Genomic DNA, 21,564 nt, shown 5'->3' with positions numbered 1-21,564 from the left:
GGAGGAGCAAGGAAGGGCAAATGGAGTCCCATTCCCGGGAAGCCTCCCACTTGCGAGGCACCAGGCACAATGCCAAAACAGCCACACCTAGGCCTCTGAGCTCTCCATCTGCCATTGATCCTTTGCAGTGGGCTAAGTCCTGGCTCCCCCACTGTCTAGCTCTAGGATCCTAAGCAACTTAATGAATCAATGGGTCTTGAGCCTCAATAATATGTACATCCCACAGTTATTGTGCTTCAAACAAAATGATATGTCAAACAACTCATAAGTGCTCTACAGAAGTTAGTTATGCCTTAAGATGCCAAGGGCAGCAATCTGTGGATCAGTTGGCTCCAAAGGCTTTGCGGATGGATATATGGGCTGTCAGAAAGACCCAGGGGATAATATGTTGTATCCTAAGAGCTAGGCAGAGCTTTATGTTTTCACAGTGGAAAAGCCAACCAGTGAAAGGAAACCAGAGCTTATCAGGTTGGAGCAGGAGGGAGAAATGTGGAGGTGAGGGGAAGAAACCATGACTATCAAGAGAAAGGTTCGGCAGGATCAGATTCCAGTGAAGCCTGATAGGCAGCGTGACTCAGCGTGTTCTCTCCTGGTAGTTTGCTGCTGTGTTCTTTTGAGCCCTTCGTTTCTCAGAAGAAACCCCCTGAGCAGTTTTTCTTTGCTTTTACGTGTTAGACATTAGTATAAGATTCTGTGAAGGAGAAAGATTCTTGTGCTAAAAAAAAATGTTCGAAAGTCATACATCTACAGAAAATGGCCTAAGAAAGTGATGACCACCCTAGTATAGTTATTCCCCGACACACACACTCCCCACCCCCCACCATTTGCAGGAGGGTCATAGCTTCCCTGCATCAGTAGCTTAGCGACCCTCCACCGTGTAGACTGTGCAGTCAGCCTGGCCAAGGCAATTTACTAAGAAACCACAGCTCAGCTTCATTCTTCGGTAACTAAATTTTCACTTTGTTCTCCAGGTTCCACCTTGTCTCCCACACTCCCAGGTTCCTGCTGGAGTTCTTGTGTAAGAATCCCAGTTGCTTTGGGTAAGAGTCCCATCATAGATCTATAAGCCCTACCCACTTCTGGGCTTCTTCAATACTGACACCTATCAGCAATGGGCAGGAAATTCAGTTAGTTTGATAGATATTTGTAGAATTGGATAGCTTTCCTGGATACTGGCTGTTCCCTGGTTCCAGACCCCTGACGCCAAACATTGCTTGCTAGTTAACTGTCCCACTGATCTCTAGGTTTCAGTTGTACCGTATGTACAACTGGGGAATGGAAGGGGAAAGCGAATATAGGGTTGATTTTTATAAGTTGTGATATATCCACCTCTTTGTCTACTGTGGGAAGGTGAGTCTTATGTGTCAGTGAAAAAGGTGGCTGCCTTTATGGCGTGATTTCAGAATCTATCCTACTCAAAAGGGCACTACAAATATCAACAGTTTCTCTTTCCTGCTCTCTAATATGCAAAAGCCTGTGTTATAAAAACTGTTCCCTTTCCTGAGACCTGTACAGTTTGGAAGAAAAAGAGGAAAAATTTGGCACTCGAATGGACTGGTTTTGACTCATGTAATTGGCTGGCTATATGAACTTGAGCAAATTATTTAATCTTCCTGAACCTCAGTATTTCCATGTAGAAAGTAAAATTAATACCTACTTGTTTTGTTATGATTTTGTTATGACTAAATAAAACAAGATAGATAGTGCCCAATAGTAGGGCCTAATATGCAAATGCAAAGCAAGTGGTAATTCAGATTTGTGCTCCTTAGGATGAATAATTTTATGGACCCATCCCTGAGACTGATAAGGAATCTGGGTCAGGGCATCCAGATTTCACCCACTGAGGGTGAAAAGAACCAGAAAGAAAATGCTTTCACATTTTGCTTAAGGCCAGTCTTGCCTAATGGTTTACATTTGTGAAAATATTCATCTGGGATTATGAATACAGCGTGAAGCCATGGGAAAAAAGCATGTTTACATCTTCTGCCAGGATAATGTAAGAATAAACAAAGCAAGTTTTTGAATTTCTGTAATAGTCAGGTGCACTGCCATCAAAATAAACTTTTATTTCTATTCTGTGTTGATAAATTACAAATAAAGGAAGCTACTGAAATAACTCGAAAAGGAAGATTCATATACAAATTAGACACCAGGAACAGCTTTCACACTTATTTTGTTGGCGCCGTTCTTTCCTTAGCTGTGGGTGTTTGGGAAGTTCTTTTGTTGTAGCTTTTGTTGCTTACAAGAAGGGGGAAAAAGCTTTAGTATACTCAGGAAGAATGGTTTTGATTGGAGGCAATATTGTTCTCAGTGTGGGCTGACTTTTATATATTACAGTGATTGCAAATACATAACCGTGAAAACCATTTATTGAAGTGCCGTAAACAGCAGTGAGACGGTCTGATTGAACATACTGCCACTTCTGATCGATGACAGCTTTGTATATTTAGATATAGATAGATATAGATTATAGATATAGATAGATATAAATATAGATATAGATGTAGATATAGATATAGATATAAATGTAGACAGTCCTCTAATTTGTAAAGGGGAAAGTGGAAGATGTTTTACTGGCTACTGTGACTGCTGATGTCCTCATCTAGAAGTTCTTTGTCCTTTCTCATTTATTTCCCCTGTGAAGTCTGAATGGTGGACTGGATTCAGTACGTGCATTGGGCTGCCAGTGACTTCCTCCGCTTTTGATGCAATTGATCACCCCACTGTAATTCCATAGCCTGAGTATAGTGTCATATTAAAATTGTGACCATGCAAGGAGAAAATGTAAATCTACTGCTTTGGAAGTTAAAAATAAAAGCATTAAAATATTATTTAGTGCTGGTTTGTGGCATTGAATATATAAACTCATTTATTGTTCTGGTAGTCCCAGAGCAAGAACTGTTTCAGCTGTAATGGATGGTATCAACTAAAGTTGCCATGACAACATTAATTTATAATTTCCAAACTTTAGTAGAATTTCACCTTCTGGACTTTCCTGGATTGCATTTAAATTTATAGTTATTTCTCATTTATTAAAGCGAGGCATATTTAGATACTGCTTACATAAATGCACTAAGAGTATCGTCATGAAAGTTACTGACATGAAATTAAAAGCATAGAGTGTGAGCATTGGAAAGGGATAGTGGGTACTGTGGTTCAACGTTTCCCCTAAATGCAGGAATCCCTTACACAGTATCCCAGTCAGCCAGCTGCCATTTGAATCCTGCCGGGAATTCTACTGGCAGTGGTCTACAGTGCTCCTTGACCTGAAGACCCTTTGGATTTGGACCTTGTCTCATTTGTGGTTGGACCAATATTCATTATCATGCACAGGGAGACAAAAATACTGAAATCTGCGTCCCTGCAGCCCCGTTCATCTTCCATTGCCGTTCGGTGTGCCACAGAATAGACACGCACCTTCTGTGTGGTGGCTCTTCAAACATTTGACCATAGCTGTGCTCAAAGTCTCCTACTCAAAGTCTTCGCTTTTCAGGCTTACATGGTCCCAGGTCTTTCAACTGAGATTTCCCTGCATGTTAACATTTCTCTGGTCACCCACCGCTCTGCCCATGCCATTTAAAAAGTGGGGCATCTGAACTCAATGCCCTTATTCCTGAGTTCTCTGAGCAGCAGAAAACACAGGGCCACTGTTAACTCTCTTATCCAGGGCCTTCTTTTCTTAATTCATCCAAATATTGTGTTGGCCTCCATTTTAAATCAGAGGCAGCACATCATTTGTTTATATCCGAAGTTAGATAAAACTTCCAAGTCTTTTCTCAACAATTGTTACAAAGCCAAGTCTCCGTTTGTTCTGTCCTTGTGTGCTTGATTGTGTGAACCTGTATGGAGGACTTTACACTGATCCTTGTTGCATTTTGTCTCCTTTTGTTAAATCATTTTTCCCCTCTATCAAGACATTTTTGAATTCTAATTGTTAAAAATTCAATCGATTAGTGGTACTTCTTTCACTTATTTATCAGTCACACATTTGCGAATGGGACTTTCTCTGTTATTGATAAAATGGCAATCAAGATAGGTCAAAGGTAGAGCCCTGTGACTTTCTAGAAGAGACTTCTTGATATCAATATGTGAATTTTATTAGTTTTTAATTTTTAATTAGTTTGGTAATTTTTTACCTGTTTACTCTCTTGCCCCCAGGTTGTCTAAAGAAGATATAGTCTAGAAAGATTTAGTGAAATATCTTAGTAACACTATTATTATTGATCCATTTATTGCCAGTCATAGAACCTCTACTGTGAAATGAAACGAGATCAATCTGGACTAACTTTTAGATTGCATTAATTTTCCTTTCGAAAATCTTACTAAAAAGCATATCTAAATAACCTTATTTTAAATTTATTTTTAAAAATAATTTTGTAAAGTAAATTTATACCTAGCCTATAATTTCAATTCATACGAACTTATTTGGTTCAAAGGAATTGCTTTTTTTTGCACATCATTCAGTTTTCTTTATGGAATCTGAAAATGAATTGGTGGTATGACAGGAAATCACTCCTGAGGTGTCACTCCAGCACATCATTATATTCACATCTCCTGGGGTAGACAGTCATCAGGCTGAGGCATGTCCAAACAGTGTGCCGGCGTCTATGTAAATCGCTCCATGACAGTATCACTAACATGACCATGACAGAGAATGCACTGATGGCATCATGTCATGAACAGATGTGTTTTCTCTAAGTGGGAAATTCTGTATCATTTGAAAAGAGGTTTTTTTTCCCCCCTCACACAAACTCTTTGACTTTGTATATTAATATCAAATGTGTGTCAAATATACATATGGTGCTTTCTGTACTGTATTTTTTGTATTAATATATAAAATAGTTTTTTACATTTTTTTTTACCTTGGACTCAATGAGAAAAAAATAACTTAAAAGAACAGTAGCACTGACGAACCCAAATCTATAAAAAGTCAAGGAATAAATGATCATTTCATAAAAATACTAGTGTTTGTATAATACATTATATTTTACAAAGTATTCACACACATTTTCTTTTATGAAAAAAATTTTTCAAATTTTAAAAATGATGCTTACTCACTCAATTTGGAAAAGATACTGAAATGGATAAAAAATAATTAAAATTCAGCTAAAATTTTACCACCTAGAGATTGTCATTGTTAGCATCTGGTGTGTTTTCCTTTCAGATATGCACCTATGTGTGATCGTAAGTATGCATGTATGCATACATTGTGTGTGTGTGTGTGTGTGTGTGTGTGTGTGTGTGTGTGTTTAAACTAGCCTCACAGTGGACATAGGAAGTCTGTACTAAAGAACTGGTGTAACATAGTAGTTAACGGTGCTTTGTCATTAGACATTTTGAGATTCCAGTCCTGGCTATGCTACTTATGACTATAAATCACTAAAACTGTCAAAATTTCAGTTTCTACTTCTACAAAATGGGGATAATAATAGTACGCAACTAGTAAGTTTATTGTAAGAATTAATAAGGTAATGCATGCAAAATAAGAGCATGGTCCATGGCTCGTAGTAAATGTTCAGTAAGTGTGAGCTATTATTATTAAATAGGTTTTCTTGTCTATTTTCCTTACTTAAATTCTAGTGTAGCAATTTCACTTGTCATAAAATACTGTTTGAAAAATATTTGGAATGACTGAATAAATTTCAATATATGAATATACCTTAATGTAATCATTTCACCATGCTTAGACTTTTTCTAGTTCTTTGCTATCATAAAAAGCACCACAGTTAATGTCTTTTATATTATTTTTGTGCATAGATAACAGATTCAAAATGAATTCCTAACAGCATTTTATAAGGAGATGGGAAAAAACTAACAACTCTTTACTGTCTACTAATGTGCCAGGTTATATGCTAGGTTTTTTACAGCAAAATTCTCATTTAACTCTTCCACAACCCCTTTGAGTTAAGTTTGTTACCTCCATTTTTCAGAAGAAGCTCTGAGAAGAGATTAGTAGTTTGCCCAAGGTCACAGAGATTGTGGTGGTAGAGATGATATTTGAAGCCAGCTGTCTGATTTCAAAGCTTAAGCTTTTCCATTCTGGCATGCAGTTCATGCCTATCTTTTTAAGGCTGGCAGAATGAATAGTTACCATTGTGCTTTTTTCAAAATATCACTTGATGCCACGTAAAAGATAGGACACTTGGCTGGAATTCTTGGCTTACTCAGTATAGTACCTCTAGTGTACGTATGTTCTTTATGTTGTGGGATCAAGCTCATTAAAAGAAGGTGTAAACCAAAGGAAATAAAACATGATAAAAGTAAACCTCAGGCAAGAAAACATTTATTTGGTCAATAATACAAAAGTTGTCTTTGTTTTAGTCGTATGGACTAGGCCAAAATTACTCAGCTCCCTAGGAATCAGAATTTCGCATAACTCGGTATAGGAATTAAACAATAGTAACAACCGAAGTAAATTGATGCTGTCAAAAGGAATTGTAAGTTTCATTACTTGTATGTTAGAGGTTGAAAAGAAAAATCTTTAGCCATTGCTATAAGACGATACATCAGGAAAGAGCTGTAATAATTGCTAAAGGTCTAGGTATAGGTATAGGGGAGACATAAAGTATACTGGGAGAAACCCCTAAAGAATTGCTTGGTGAACTGACAGGTTGTCTTTAAAAAATCAGCCATTTGGAACATTTATCTTGACAGCTCTCAAATCTGACTTACAGCATGTACTGTGGCAGTCGATTTTGTAGGAAAGATGCATAATTAATAAGAAGATGAAGGTATAGGTATTGCCAGTCACTACCTAACACTGTTTCTCAGAACAAAGGAACAATTGAAGTTGTCTTTTAATAGGGTTATCCTGGTTTGTCATTTTGTAGATTTCAGTTCTTAGCAAAAAAAAAAAGGAAGGCAAAAAAACCCCTAGTGTGTAATACTTTATAACCAAGAGGTACTCTGTTGCACAGTTTCTAACCAACTATTGTCTAGTCAAAAAAGCTATCTTTGGTTTTTGAGTTCTTGAATTTTTATAGCCCTCGAGCTTACACATCTTTGCCTTTGAATTGTTCTAATTTTCTTCAGTCATTTTAGTTATTGCAAGGGAGAGGCAGTGTCATTCATAGCCCAATAACTAAAAAGATTTTGGATCTTGACAGCTTCTGACCACAAGCTTGGTCGGTTGAGGGTATATCCCCCATGGTGGTGGTGCAGGTGAGAATGCCCACCAAGTTAAATTGGGGGGCTCTATACAACTAGTGAGTAGTTAGAACTGTGAATGGAGAATTGGATACGAACCTGCAGATTGGACTTAAGAAGTGTCTCCATCGTTTAGTCTAATGCTGGGTAAAGAGCTTTACTACCTCTCAACCTCGGCTCCCTCAGCTCTCACATGGAGATAATGACTACTGCATAGTCGGAGGTCATGTGGAGGATTAAATGTATTGAGCAAACCACTGGTTAACTCAGAAGTGCTTTTATGATTAGTTTCCCAGTTATTAATGGCCACAGGTCATTCCTCTGAAGGAGAGGCCGATTACGATTTAAAATATTTTCAAATGAGTAATGGGAATATTTGTAAAATATCTCATTCCTAAGGGCTAACCTCACCAGACCCTCCTAACTCTTTGCTTATACTTTATCTAGTAATAACGGGACAGGCCCTTTTTCTGCCCTGGAAAACCTTGGTGCCTAGCTTGAAGTCTCTCGAAGCTCACTCCCATGGCTATTCCTCTGATGAGAGAAGGAGGCTTCTGGCGTCAATAGGTGACTCCTTTGAATACAATCAAGACCTTTAGAAAAATAGGCATTATGTTTGTTCCAAGACAGAAGCAAAACTTATATATTTGGTGCATTATTGTAGCTTTCAATAAAAAAGACTATCAGGAAAACATTCCAACAAGATTGCATTATAAAAAAATAAAGGAAACTCTTTGATTATTAAAATAATCATGTTGCTGGAGGGGAACAGGAAAGACAACAAGAAGGTAGGCATTTTGACACTGGGTAGTGTCCATGCAAGCTTTTCAGAAGTCTCTCTTGGTGTTTTCCCCGGTCTTGGGTCTATCGATAAGGGCTCAGAAACTACTTCTGAGCCTGGCTGCAAGATAGTTACTTTCCACCCGGTGGCTGCACTTACCTGCTTTCCCTGGGCAGCTTTGGGCTAACCTCCCTGCCTTTTGCTGCATCCTAGGCAGTTACTTTCTCTCAATGTTTTAGAAGGACAGAATTTGTTCATTAACCACCTTAGCTTGTGCTACACTGTAGGGCCCTTATGAAAGTGTTTCAGACAATTAACGATTGAAATGGCTCTGTGGCATTCCCCAGAGATGGGAGTAGGTGAGCTGGGTGTTAGACAATTTAGACAAGTCTCCATGACCACTTAGCAGTAGAGAGCTAATGAGAGGCCCATGGATCCCCAGACTCCATGGGTATGCTAGCTGGGAATGGCTAAAGCTTCTTGCTATACTCATTTTGAATCATATTCTAATTTATATTTTTCCTACACTGGAAACTATTCTGAATTTCCCTCATCCTCTCTGGTGCCACATTTCATTCAACTAATTTCTTTATCAGCTATTTCTTGAGGGTTTGCTCTGTATGAGGCACTAAGAGAGGAACAAAGAGTAATCAGACATTGAAAAGGAAAGAACATTACATACCTTTGATAGAAAGCAAGATATGCCTCCAGATTTGGGAGAAAGGAGATGTTAAGTATGTAATGATTTTTTTTTTTTTGCAGTACTTTTTACAATAAATTGTACTACATAAAAATCTATACCGATATTCATTTATGTAGCAAATCCCATTATAATGAAAATTCCTGTTTTCTGTGATTTGGGCAAGCATCATTAGAACAAAATTTCAGTACAAAAAACTTTGGATAGTCCCTAGGAGTGAGCTAAAATGGGATTTGACCTATATATCATGGTTTTGATATTTTTCATTTCCACGTGTCAACAAATACCTGACTTGATATTAAAGCCAGTTAAATCAATATTTCTTGCTGTAGCCAGCTACAGCAACATATATCCAAGGGCAAGATGTCCCCGACAGCCATATTTTGTTGAGTACATATATTTTATCACAAACCTAACTGATTGAACTACCTTCAGATGAAAAGGATGAAAATATCAACATAGCTACCATGATAAAAAGAAAAGCCAGAGAATCTATAATCTTGTCCCCCATCCCTCATTTAAGCAATCCCATAATTTATTTTGCTCACCTTAATCATAAGGAATGGCAAAATAAAAAAAGATCTTGATCGTGGTAGCTGTGCTCCAGGGAGTCTGCTTTAACCCTTCTCCCAACTCCTGTCTCAGCCAGAGGATGTCTGAACATAGCAGCATAGTAGGAGGTACAAGTGAACGCAAGCCTCTCAGACGATAGGTATCTAATAATTGTGATGGAAAGGGGAGTGGGGTAGAGAGCCTATTCCTACTTACTCTTTTTCTGAACTTTAAGCTAGAAGATTTCCGAAAGTTACCTGTTAAAAACTCAGTGTTTCTATAAGCAAATGGCCTGAAGCATCAATTTATAAACATTAACAAATTTACTGTGATCAGAAAAGCCTAACTTCCCTTCCTTGTGTACTATGAATAGAAAAATGATTATATCTGTGCTAAGCATTTACATCTCACCTCTTTAACGGGCAAAATGATGCTTAAAGGCATCTGTTACTTCCATTTTATGTACAACTTGGGCTGCTGAGTTACTTATATGAGAGCACCAAGATAGAAAAGGTACAAGCTAGGATTTGAACCCAAGTTTGTCTGATTCCAAAGCCTTTTCACTTTTTTCATCAGCCAGTTTTCCATAATACATCATGAGATCGAAAAATGATTTTTCAAATTTGTAAAGATAAGAAGAAAAAGATCACTCATATTCTTCACACCATAGATAACCATGACTAAAATTTTAATTTTTTTCTTTCTAGGCCTAAGAAAGCTATAATTTTTATATCCAAGAGAGCATTGCTCCTCAGAATTGTCATCTTTGAAGTTTATGCATGTACTTCAATAATATTGCCATTGCTTAAAACATTTTGGAATCCTTTTCAGAGCTAGTTTAGAAGCCAAATTCTCTATAGACTCCCATGCACAGGTTACTTCGATAGAGATAAAGCAAAGACAGGATATCCATTACTTGAATATCTATCAAAAGAATACATTTTTATATCTTCTACCACTTCATGACTTGCCTCCTAAAATTATATGCTGCAAATGTTTAACCATCCTGTAACGAATACCATCATTGCCTTCTCAAAGAACCATAAACATCTTGTGCCGACTTCCTTGCAGTAGGAGATGGAATTTATCAAAATGCTACTTTCTCCCATGTCAAAGATTGATGGGCATTTTGGGTATGTTTAAAAGTCTTTATTAAAAATTAAATCTATGTGTGTTTAATATCTTATATGACAACTCATGTTATGTATGACATTGTCAACAATATTTGCCTTGTTCTAAAGAAAATCAGAAAATTGTTTTTGTCAAAAGTTTGAAAAGCATATTTTAAAATCAATTTCTTTTCAATGGAAGTATTATACTTACTGAATTATTCCCCTCTAAGGAGTTTCTGTGAAAGCAAATATATCTAAGTGTGATAAACTGATCTTTAAATAAAGTTAGTAGCATCTTGTGTTTAAGTAAATGTTTCTCAAAGATGCAGGCATGTGTGCACTCACACACATATACATAAAAGAAAAGATCGCTATCAAAATGGCCAGTAGTATAATTTATGAAAGTCAAGAAAGTCAACTAGTTATGTGCCAGCTGAGTTCTCATCTCTGGATTATTGGCATACAACACTTACTTTTAGTAAACAAACCTGACCGTCAATCCAGACATCTCACCAACTGTCTGGTTTCTGCCTTATTTTTCACAGATATTCTTATCTATACCATCATCTTAACATGGCGCCCTCTTCCCAAGACTGCTGGGTACCTAGGTTGCCAGAACCCTGGGATTTGAATTGATGCAGAATTCTTGGGCCCATTCCCAGGGTTCAGACTGGACAGACTGGGCATGCACAGTTGTCTTCAGGGCTGCAGTCTTGCCTCGTCTTCCGGTTGCCAGAATTTCTATGACAAGACTTCATTTTGCTCACAGAACTAATTACAAAGTGAAGACCGAGTCTTCTTTTGACATCCTGGGCACTGTTCACAGTGCCTGGCATCATTTTCAATGTTGGTCAGATAAATGAAAGGTTATAGTATATTCTCTCTAAAATGGACTGTTGGGAGGAAAAGTAAGTCTGATTGAAAGAGTGTCAGAATAGAATTGTAGATTAGAATCTCAGGTCTTAAGAGCCTCTAGGTCAGTCCTCTCATTTAATGTTGAAATCCAGAGAGGTCAGCTGACTGGGAGAAGGTCACCCAGAGAGCTGGTGCCGCAGCCAGCTGGGCACAGCATCCAGTGTCCTGAGGTCCTGTCCCATCCTTGCCAGTGCTCCCACATTGTTTTTGAGAGTGGTTTCATAGAGGTTGATCTGACACTGCAGGATCAGTGACCGGAGCATTTGAAGCCCCATGCAGTGCTTAACAGAGCATCGAATATGCAGGGATTCCCAGGGATCACTTGAAGCCATTGCTGACTTAGTGGTTGGTTGGTTTACTTATGACCCTGGTACCTGTCTCTATGCCTAAGTGATTACTAGCTAAGTGGCGAGGTCCCTAGGATTGTGTGATTATGTTACAGCCTATGTCTTCGAGAAGGGACTATTATAACAATAGCTATACTTATTTGTAACAAATTATTCAGGGTATTACTATGATCTAGAGACCAGGCTCTGGGGCTGGATGGTCACAGTTAGAATTCCTGCTCCACCACTTACCCCATATACTTTTATGAGACAGGCAATTTGGACTTTGGTGCCTCATTTCCTACATCTGCCAATGACAATGCTACTAGTGTCTACTGTAGAATATTGAAGAATTAGCCTACTTGAAGCCATAGAATAATGCTAGGCACTTTCTAAGCAAGCAACGAATGTCAGCTATTGTTGTTATTAAAATATCATTACTGTGTGATAAATTCATAGCACAAATTATATGTTATCCAGTCCTCTCAACAACCCTATGAGGAAGGTACTATTATCTTTCATTTTATAGTTGCGTACAGTGAGGTATAGAATGGTTACTATACCTACACAGCTATTCAGTCAGGGGTAAAGACCAATTCCCTGTCCATCTGACTCTGGATCCTATGGTTGGGTGTGAGTGTAATGGAAATGGATGGGGTGGCTACTAAATGTGAGATCTGACCTCTCAAATTTCATTTTTCCTAGAGCACTCCAAAACCCAGGCTGCTTTCAGGAATATCTTCACAGATCCCCAGGTAAGTAGAGATGGTCCTTCCCTTCTCCATACACTCTTCCTGTGCACCTGTCCAGATGTCCTGGCATCTGCAGCTGACTCCTCGAGGTCTGTCACAGCCTTTGTCAGCCTATCAGGGTCTCAACACCAGAGTTCTTGTTTTTAGGTGTGTAGACTCAAGTCACTTGTAGTGGGGCAAGGGGGCCAGGGCAGTGGGCCTGAGGCACTTCTGCATCACGTATGTCACACCTACATCAGTGTTTTTATGGATTTTTAGAGCAGTTTCATGCATGTAAAATACTTCAGAGTACCAAAAATAAATCTAGATATACTTTACGGATATCCTTGTGCTGTACAAAGGAGTGACGGGCTCTCCGTCCTCTCAGTGATTGTCATTTTTGCTGTTGTTGCCATTGTGGAAGAACTTGCTCCAGCAAGTCTAGAAGCCTGACTTACAGTCGTCAGTGCTCACTCAGCATTGAGTGGAAGTGCCAAGACACAGGCATTTGAGCAAAACAACTTGGCTTTGCATCCTGCTTCTGCCGCCTAATAATTATGCAGTCTTTGCCTGTCACCTGCTTCTCTGAGCCTCAGTTTCCTCCTCTCTAAGATGGAGGTAGTTTTACCCATTTTGCAGAGTCGTTGGGATATTTCCAGCTCATGTATATATAGCAAACTATACAAGATTGACATTCGATTAAATGGTAATTATTATCATTATCAGTTATTGGCATTTGAATGGGTTCATCAAAACTGGATAGGAAGCATGTTGTTATTTTTGGTTCATCATATTTTTTCTGAAATATTTTTATTGCCCCCCCCAGCAGTCTTGCTTATTGAAATTAATTTGCCTAGAGAGCCATATATTCATTGTGAAAAGATGATCTCTTGTTCAGACTCTGTCAAATCATTATAAATTCCAAATTGAGGTAGTCCAAATTAATGAGATCTTATTGCACCTGGATATTTTCATGAATGTTTAAACTCGATTCTTTTTCCATAATCCTGAAACATTAGTGGTAAGATAACTTTTTAAAAAGAGTCACTATATTGGTGGAAGTTGGTTGTTTTCCATAAATGGAATAGAATATTTTACTTCTTCATACTTGAAATCTGAATCACCATGAAGATTATAGAAACTTCTGGTTGACCACCCCCCCCCATGCCCCCAACACCACCACCACAGACACACACATAAACTCATACACTGCTTAGTTTTTCTTTTCGTTAGGCAACTGAAGAGTTACTAGGTACATTCTGGCAGCCTTCTCCCCATCAGACACGCAAGGGCACAATCAATTCCTGTTTCTTGGAACGTACCAAATAATCAGAAACTGATTATTCTGCTGGAAGGCAACAAACAGCTTGATGGAAAGATGTACCAATTGAAAACAATTCTGATCATATTTTTGTCAGGAGAATGAGATGCCTCCAGCTGTCTGTCACTAATCATATTAGAGGTGGAAAGCAGGAATGTTTTGGCCTGCAAGAGATTACTCTAATCGCATGTTGGAACACGACTTTTACTGGCTGCTTATCCCAGAACAGTGACATTGGACGTCCATTCTGTAACTTGTCTTGCCAGTTGTAGTAGTCTCAAATATATGTCACATGAGCACACTTAAGGAATTTTCTAATTACAGCTCAAAAGCTTTTCTTTTATCTTTTTATGCTTACTCTGCAGACATCACTGATTGAAATGATTTCTCCTTCAGCATAATCCTAATGCCAGCAGTTACAAAAGAGTAAAGAGATGGCAAATGACACAATGACTGAAAAGGTGTCTGAATTCAATTAGGAAGAGGCCTCTCCCACGTGGACACATAAGCTATATAAATCCATTTTAATCGTGAGCCGTGGTACTTATCTGGTCATGTTTATTTTGGATGCAAGTGCCAAAGCTGGATTTAGACCAAAACTCTAGATCTTCAAGCCCTAATGACTAATTTGGGATTCTGTTGAATCCCTTAATTCATTTCTTAATTAGTTCTCTCAGAATTAGAGCTGCTTGGTTACAATCATTTTCACAAAATTTTCATAAATGAAAACAAATGTACAGAGATTTCCCCCCCCCCCCATGGTTCACATATTTTGCTCTGGTCTTAAAGAACTATTCTCATTGTTATCAAAATAATAATAACAATGCCAACAATGACGAGAGCAAAACTAACAGGCTGCCAGGCAGTACAGTAGAATATGAACTGAGATACCAGGAAGCTTGGTTCCGATTCCCAGCTCATCTACTTACTTAACATCCATGGGACCTTGGTCAAGTTCCTTCCCCTCTTTGTGCCTCAGTTTCCTTTTGAAAATGGGAAGAATAATAGTATCTACCTCACAGGGTTGTTCTGAGAATTAAAGCGGCATTGTATACATGAACTAATATGGAGAAAGCACTGTAATAAATGTTGGTCATTGAGTTTATTATCCATAAGACAATGGGAGACCACTGAATGGGTTTTGCTGGTGCCACAATATTATCATCTAAGTATGTCCCATTTACGTAGATCCTTTGCAGGTCATTAATGAAACGTTGGAGACTCTGAAATTGGAATTAATCTTTATTGTTTGTATTTGTATTCCTCAGTTTGACTATAGGATTAACATTTTTGGCTTTCTGTACTTGATCAGTATGAGTGTTAACTTGAAACCTTTTGCCGCAAAACTGCTTTAACTTTTGAATGAACATTTTCTTCTCTCAGTAGACACGATATTGGTCCTCATTAAAAGGAAAAATGTTCTTACAATTTGTTAAAGCTATATATGTGGAGGGAGGGAATTTGGGGCAATTGACTTCAATAAATTCATTGGAAATTTCAAAGAATTTTTTAGCAGAGTTAAATATATTTAATATCATGGTTCAAATTTAATAAATGTGCCAGGAGTGAAAGTCTAGGGAAAGATAAATCTAGTAATTTAATGAGCTCATAGCTACATAAGAGTTAGTTAATATTAAAATCAATTGCTAAGAGATGCACTAGAATTACCTTCGCTTAGGTTTTTTTAACTAAGATAGGACCCAGCAATTCTACTCACTCCTCGTGTGTGTGTTTGTGTGTGTGCATGTGCATTTTAGAGAAATGTATATTCATGTGCATCCAGAGACAGATGTAAATATTCTTAGCAGCATCGTTTATATTTTTCTCGTTGGAAATGTCCAAAGTATTTCTCAGTAGTAGAATGGCTGAATAAATTATGGCGTAATCATAATATGGAAAACTATGCAACAGTGAAAAAAAAGAATAAACTAAAGCAACATGCAATAATACAGATATATTTTACAGACATAATGTTGAAAGGAAGAAGATACAAAAGAATACATAACAATCTTATTCTATTTAAATAACCTGAAAACATTCAAAACTAAACTCTGCTAAGGGGTATATACATATGTGGCTAAAACTATGAAGAAAAACAAGGAATTTATGACTGAAAGCAATAGGGTAGTGTTTACCTCTTCGGGGAGGGTGTGCTGGAAGGCTTCTGTGTATGCTAGCAATGTTCTCTTTTTTTCTGGTAGTTACATGGGTAATATACAGAATATCATATCAAATATTAATGTTTTATGTGCTTTTCTGGTTGTGAGTTATACTTCATAATTTTAAAAGTTATTTTGTTATGTTTTAATGAACAATCACTGTCTTTTTAGCCTGGATTGGTTTGTTTTTGTCCTGCATAGTTTTCGGCCTAGAGATTCCTGTGACTGTAGGTATCTCTAGAACCATTGCCTTGATACATGGCAAAGTGGCCTCCAAAGTGGGGGAGGCACCCCAGGGAGCTCTTGAGAAAGTTGACTTGGGGGAAAAAGAAATTGATTAGAACTTGCATTTACATTCATTTTATTATCATGGAGCATTAAGATAACTGATGGTGACTGTATTGACACTGGCACTACCCCTGGGTCCACACGTCAGATAGTCAGCTGCCACCTGGAGGGAGGGCGGTGAGGTCTCACCTTCACAGTGACTTCCGCACTGGTTCATCTGCTTTGCTTATTGTGCGAAATATATCATACCTGGTCGACTGGATTTACAAATTCTATATTTTAGTTTTAACCCTCACAAACTAACAGATGCTTAAAAGCTTCTGCAAAGAATGTCCATAAATTGATGATAATTTTAATATTGCAATCAACAAAAAATGGCAGAGTTTAATGTAAACTCTTTGTCAGCCACATTACAAGGTAATGACAGTGACCATTGAATCAGATCTGGCAAGAAGCTGGCCACCAAATTCTAAATTATCTGGAACACATATGGATTTATATCCACCATGGTTAATTACTCATGAACCTTGTCCTATGTGTATTTGCCTTGAGATAATCATGGTTAGCATGAAAACACTTGGGCATTACTGCCGTGCAGTTCAAGGGCTACTCCCTGGTAAACTTGCTTTTCATATCAAAAGGAGGTACCTCTCACTCCTAATTTCTTTATTATTGGCAAATATCAATACTAAGACAACAAATAATATATTTTACTTTGTTAAAATTTTTCCCAGCCACTGGGTTGAAATTGGGGAGTAAGGGAGAACAAAAAGATATATAACTGTATACTCAGAATACCTCTGTTTTTCTATATTGTTTATATATTCTCTGTAAGATTCCCTTTTACCTAAGGATTTTGTATGTTAAAAAAAAAAAAAAAGAAAAGGCTGAATTACCCTCAGGTAGGATTTGCCAAGGCTGGAGTAACAGAAAGCACTAGATGGCACATGTGCCATGGCTGTCGAGGGACAGGTGCTTGACCAGCAGTCAGTAGACCTAGGCTCTAAGCCTGAATGTGCCACATGCCAGCAGCCAGGCCACAGCACATAGGCAAATCCTCTCCAAGCTGCCATTGTCTTTCCTCTGTCATGAGGATGATAATTGCAACACACTGCCCCAACCCTTTCAGGGATCACATTTGAGAGCATCTGTAAAATGCAGAGTTTTCTGCAAACATAAGGAATTATGATCTCTACATCCCATTCTCCGTTAATAAGATGTAACTTCTTTTAGAGTGCTGATATCTTTAATAAGACTCTCTGATTGGCTAGCTTAAACCAAAAGAGTATTATTTTAATTTTTTTTGGGGGGGTGGGGTAGGATACTGGGGTATCTCACAGAATTGAAGGAAGTATCACAACCAGGGAGGCTCTGGCGATCACATCAGAGGGTTTCATGGCCCTCGTCCCTAAGGTACTGTGTTAGTGTGATCGAGCACCATGACTTCCACCCTCTGGGTTTCACAGTACCAAGTTTGAGGTTCCTAAAAGAGAGAATCTAATTTATCCAGCTTGGGTCGATTGACCACCTTTTGACCAGTCAGCCTCAAACGAGGGGACAAGGTATAGACAAGATTCCTGGGAGCTCTGGCCCTGAATATCTAGGCTATCTCAGGAAATCAGGGAGCCCTGTGATTTTCTATCTACAATTGGTATTAAGGTTTCAAAAGTTGCTAATGACTCAACTTTTTTTTAAAAGGAATTTTTGTAAAAAGAATCAAAGAAATATAAATTCAGAAGTGTACGTGATTGTTTGCTTCAGTAAATGTCGGAATACCTAACTGAGCCTACATTTCTTGTCATGTTCTTCTTTAGGCGGACACTGCACTTGAAATCACTTTCACTAGATGCTGAAAATTCTCTGTAGATCCCAAGGGGCATCCTTCTGCTTAGACTGTTTTCTCTTAAGGTTTAACTCCACTTCTCCCTTGAGCTACTGCTTTACCCCTTGTTAGAAAGAAGGCATTAAATCAGTTTTAGCAATCCTAATGCTGATAGTTTCTTCACTGACAGCCTTGCTTGCCTAAAAATTTATGCCAAGGTGGAAAGATAATGATAAGACTGGTGCATAGAGTCTGCATACCACAAGCAAGTCCTCCACTATTAAAAAATCTCTTGTGAGTCCAAGTATATTTGAATATGTCACAGCCATTCCTAAACAGATGTATACAGTTGTTCCTCATACCACATGGATATTTGATATGTAGTAGCATTTGTTCTACCAGGGCTCAGTCAATTACTTGTAATATTTCAAGAATGAAAATGATGAATATATTTATATGCCTGAAAAATCGATGAATATCTTCCAAACAAGTTAAAAATATTGCTTTCAAATATTGCCCTGACAAGTTCTAAATAGAATATTGTCCTCTTTGGATCATTCACTATAAAGCTGTAAAGAGTGCCAAAATTTTTTGTTTTTTAATTATGTATACATATGAAATCACCACATTTTATATTGTTAATATATAGTGAAATTTTCTTTCTATAAAAAGAAAACTTTTTCTTAGAGAAAGTGTACCACTGCAGAAAAAGATATGGTAATAGCAATTATTGTTTTACTTAGCTTCCATTTTCCATAGTGCTGGGTTATAATGTAATCTATAGTTCATACTTTTTTACCAACTCTCAATACATTACCAACCCAGTTACTCACCCTGGTTACAAGGATGATTTATTTATTCATCAGATTTTAAGTGCTGACCCATGAAATGTTAAACTTGTATTGGCAGCTGTTGTCCAAAGGTCTGCAGATGTCCTGACTAATGCTTTGAAAGACCAGCATTAGCAATAAATCACAGCATACATAATTTTTCAATAAAGTAATGGAAAAGGTTTTGCATTTTGGGTCCTCTAATCTTTGGTATTTGGAAGTTACTTACATGGGAAATTAAAGTAAAGGGGCAAAACATTCTCAGGCTTTAACCCTTGACTTTTGGACCAGCCATAGTCAATAGCAAAAGCATCTTGGTAGCTTTGTTCTCCTAACTCTGAGATCTCTTGGCTCTGAGAACTGACAAAGTGCCAAGTAGAGGCCTAATTGCTTTCCTTGTTACTAAGAAGAAAAAAAAATCTCAAAAGAATTTTCCTTTTCTTTCAAAGGGGTACCTTGAGCATTAACATTTTCTGGAATAACAAAATTGTTTATAAGACTTTCGCAAAACTTTCTGAAAAGACAGCTCGAAGAGAGCTCTGGCAGCCAATTAAGAAGCATGCGTTGCTTACCTAGAGCAACAAAGTGTTCGGGAGATGAAATCAAAGTAGGAGATGTGGCTTTGTCCTCTACGAGCTTGCTCTCTGATTAATGAGCTGATGTCCTCTTTTCTTTCTCTATAGTCTGCTCAAAATTTTAGCAAGACAGTACCCAATATATTCAGCTAGCACCATAATAGACCACCAACTGTCTGAAAGTAAGTTCTGCTCACCAGCATTTCCTGCTCCTCTCTCACTCCCCAGCCAGTACTCTACCCATTGGGTGGTACAGGGGAGATTTTCAATTAGTATCTGTTAAGTGAAGGAATATGTTCAGGCAGGTCTTCCTGTGATCTATATATTGCTGAACTATATACTGGGCCAGATTAACTCTGATCAAGGAATCGGTAACCAACTTTAGTCTATTGGGATCTTCTAATACATAGAGCTAATTAATAATTTAGGGGAGGAGCCAGGTGATGAAGAAGAAAGAAGTAACGACATGAATAAACACAATAGTTAGTGATAAGGGCTAAAAAAAGACCTAACCAGGGCAAGGGCTGTGATGGGGAGGGACTACAGGATTGGAGAAATCAAAACCTAGGACAATGTGAAAATTCAGCGGTGTAGAAGGAATTAATGTAACCTTCTAGAAGGCTTAATTTACTCCAGAAGTTAGCATATCCAATGAAAATATTCATCTTATCACAGCTTTACTTAATGTACATAGGTTTGCAGAGTTCTTACCATACTATAGGTATCGGTTTCTACTTTATAGAATTTTGCTTTTAACACATCATTTGGTTGATGCCTAGTGCCAAGGCCAAGGGTGAGCTCTCTGCTCCACTTCCCTTCTTCAAGCTGTAACTTCTCTCCCAAAGCCAGGCAGCTGTCTCCCAGATGTATGCTGTCAATCATGTAGGAAACCAGATGACCTAAAGAGAGTAGATAAGCACAAATTTATTGTCCAAGCTGAAAGAAAGAAAGAAAGAAAAAAACCTCAAAGCTAATGCTCTGCTGACTGTGGGTCAGGAGTGTTATCTTTGTATCTCAAGGACAGAACATTTAATAAAGATTCGGGTACAAAGTACACATCACCCTCCAGGCAGGCTGAGCCAAGTCAACTGGAAAACCGTTCCTTAGGGTTTACAATTTCTCCTTTTCCTAAATTAAAAAATGCTAATGTGAACTCCTGACTCTCAGCAACACATAATATTATTGTATATAGGGCAAAGAGTAAATAAGACACTTGCCTAATGACATAACAGTTCATTTGAACTCAGCAAGCTGGAAGTAATTTTGGCTTTTTTTCTTTTTTCCGTGCTGCTTTATGGAAATAGGCCACGATCATTTTTATTTCACCATTTTTCATAATCTTATAGCATATTTTCTGTTTGTGCTATTAAGAGCTGTTTTTAAGGGATATCCTTTAATACATTATTTTTAAAATAATTATTTATCCGTAGTAACCCCTTTAGAATGTCTAAGAGTTTAGAAATATAGAAACTTCTTCATGAGAGATGCTTAATTGTCTATGCAAAGTATTGCAATGTTTACACCTATTTCAGTTAATGGAGATAATATTTAATTAGTCATTCTAGAAAGGTAGTAGATATTTTAGAATAATAGATTCAGAACCTCTATTTGGCATTTATGTAAAATATTTATAGATAAAATTCTGTGAGTAGTATTTATAGATTTTAAAAAATATTTGCAGTACCATAAAGTCAATTCTTAGAGATTCTTATAACAAAAGGAAGAACGTGTCTTATTGAGGTGAAAAATATTTATATGAGACAAGATCACTTTTAAAAAATTCTTTATAAAGTATGACACAAACGTAATCATGTTATTGTTACTTTTACACTTGTGAGATGCAGAACTTCTGGACTGAACAACAATCGATAACTTTATATTTTAATCCTGAATATGTTTTTGTTTCAAGTGATATTTCCTTTTTCACATGTAACTCTTGTGTCAGAGAGGCTCTGAGTTCCTTATTTGGGTTCCTTCATACCGCACTTGACTTTTGAACTCTCCAGTCCACACTTATGCCACTGGAAGCATGCTTTACATGATGCTTTAGAAGGAGGTTTAATTTCTAGGAAGTAACTGCAGCCCACATTACTTCTGCAATCTACAGATGGTGGCTAGGAGATCCAGTGTGGCCAGCTCCCAGGCCCTCACGTACACTAGAAATCACTCACTTTCTCTTTTATGTGGCCTCTGTTATGGTCCTCTGACCTACGTACTCTTCCACAGCTTCTCTGCCATGACACTCTCTTTGCTGCTTTGGTTTCTTCTACAGACTGGTCCTTTTTTCATTGTTCTTCCAGCAAACT

General features: G+C 37.7%; 1 protein-coding gene across 5 annotated transcripts in view; it reads left to right on the top strand.

The window, feature by feature from the left end:
• SPATS2L (spermatogenesis associated serine rich 2 like) overlaps positions 1-21,564 on the top strand; it is a 146,521-nt gene that overhangs the window by 8,968 nt on the left and 115,989 nt on the right. For 3 of the 5 annotated variants that reach the window (XM_016131050.2, XM_016131049.2, XM_016131048.2), the window contains exon 2: positions 12,238-12,287. The exons of 1 other annotated variant lie outside the window; for it this stretch is intronic. The gene's annotated coding sequence lies outside the window, so the exon portion shown is untranslated. Of the gene's footprint in view, positions 1-986; positions 1,041-12,237; positions 12,288-21,564 lie in introns of those variants that run through there. One more of the 5 variants, XM_016131044.2, reaches the window with a different exon arrangement.

This window comes from Rousettus aegyptiacus, unplaced genomic scaffold (assembly GCF_014176215.1).
Source record: "Rousettus aegyptiacus isolate mRouAeg1 unplaced genomic scaffold, mRouAeg1.p scaffold_m13_p_2, whole genome shotgun sequence".
Classification (NCBI taxonomy): Eukaryota; Metazoa; Chordata; class Mammalia; order Chiroptera; family Pteropodidae; genus Rousettus; species Rousettus aegyptiacus.
Note: the sequence above shows the minus strand (reverse complement) of the source record. Positions and strands in the feature narration are given on the sequence as shown.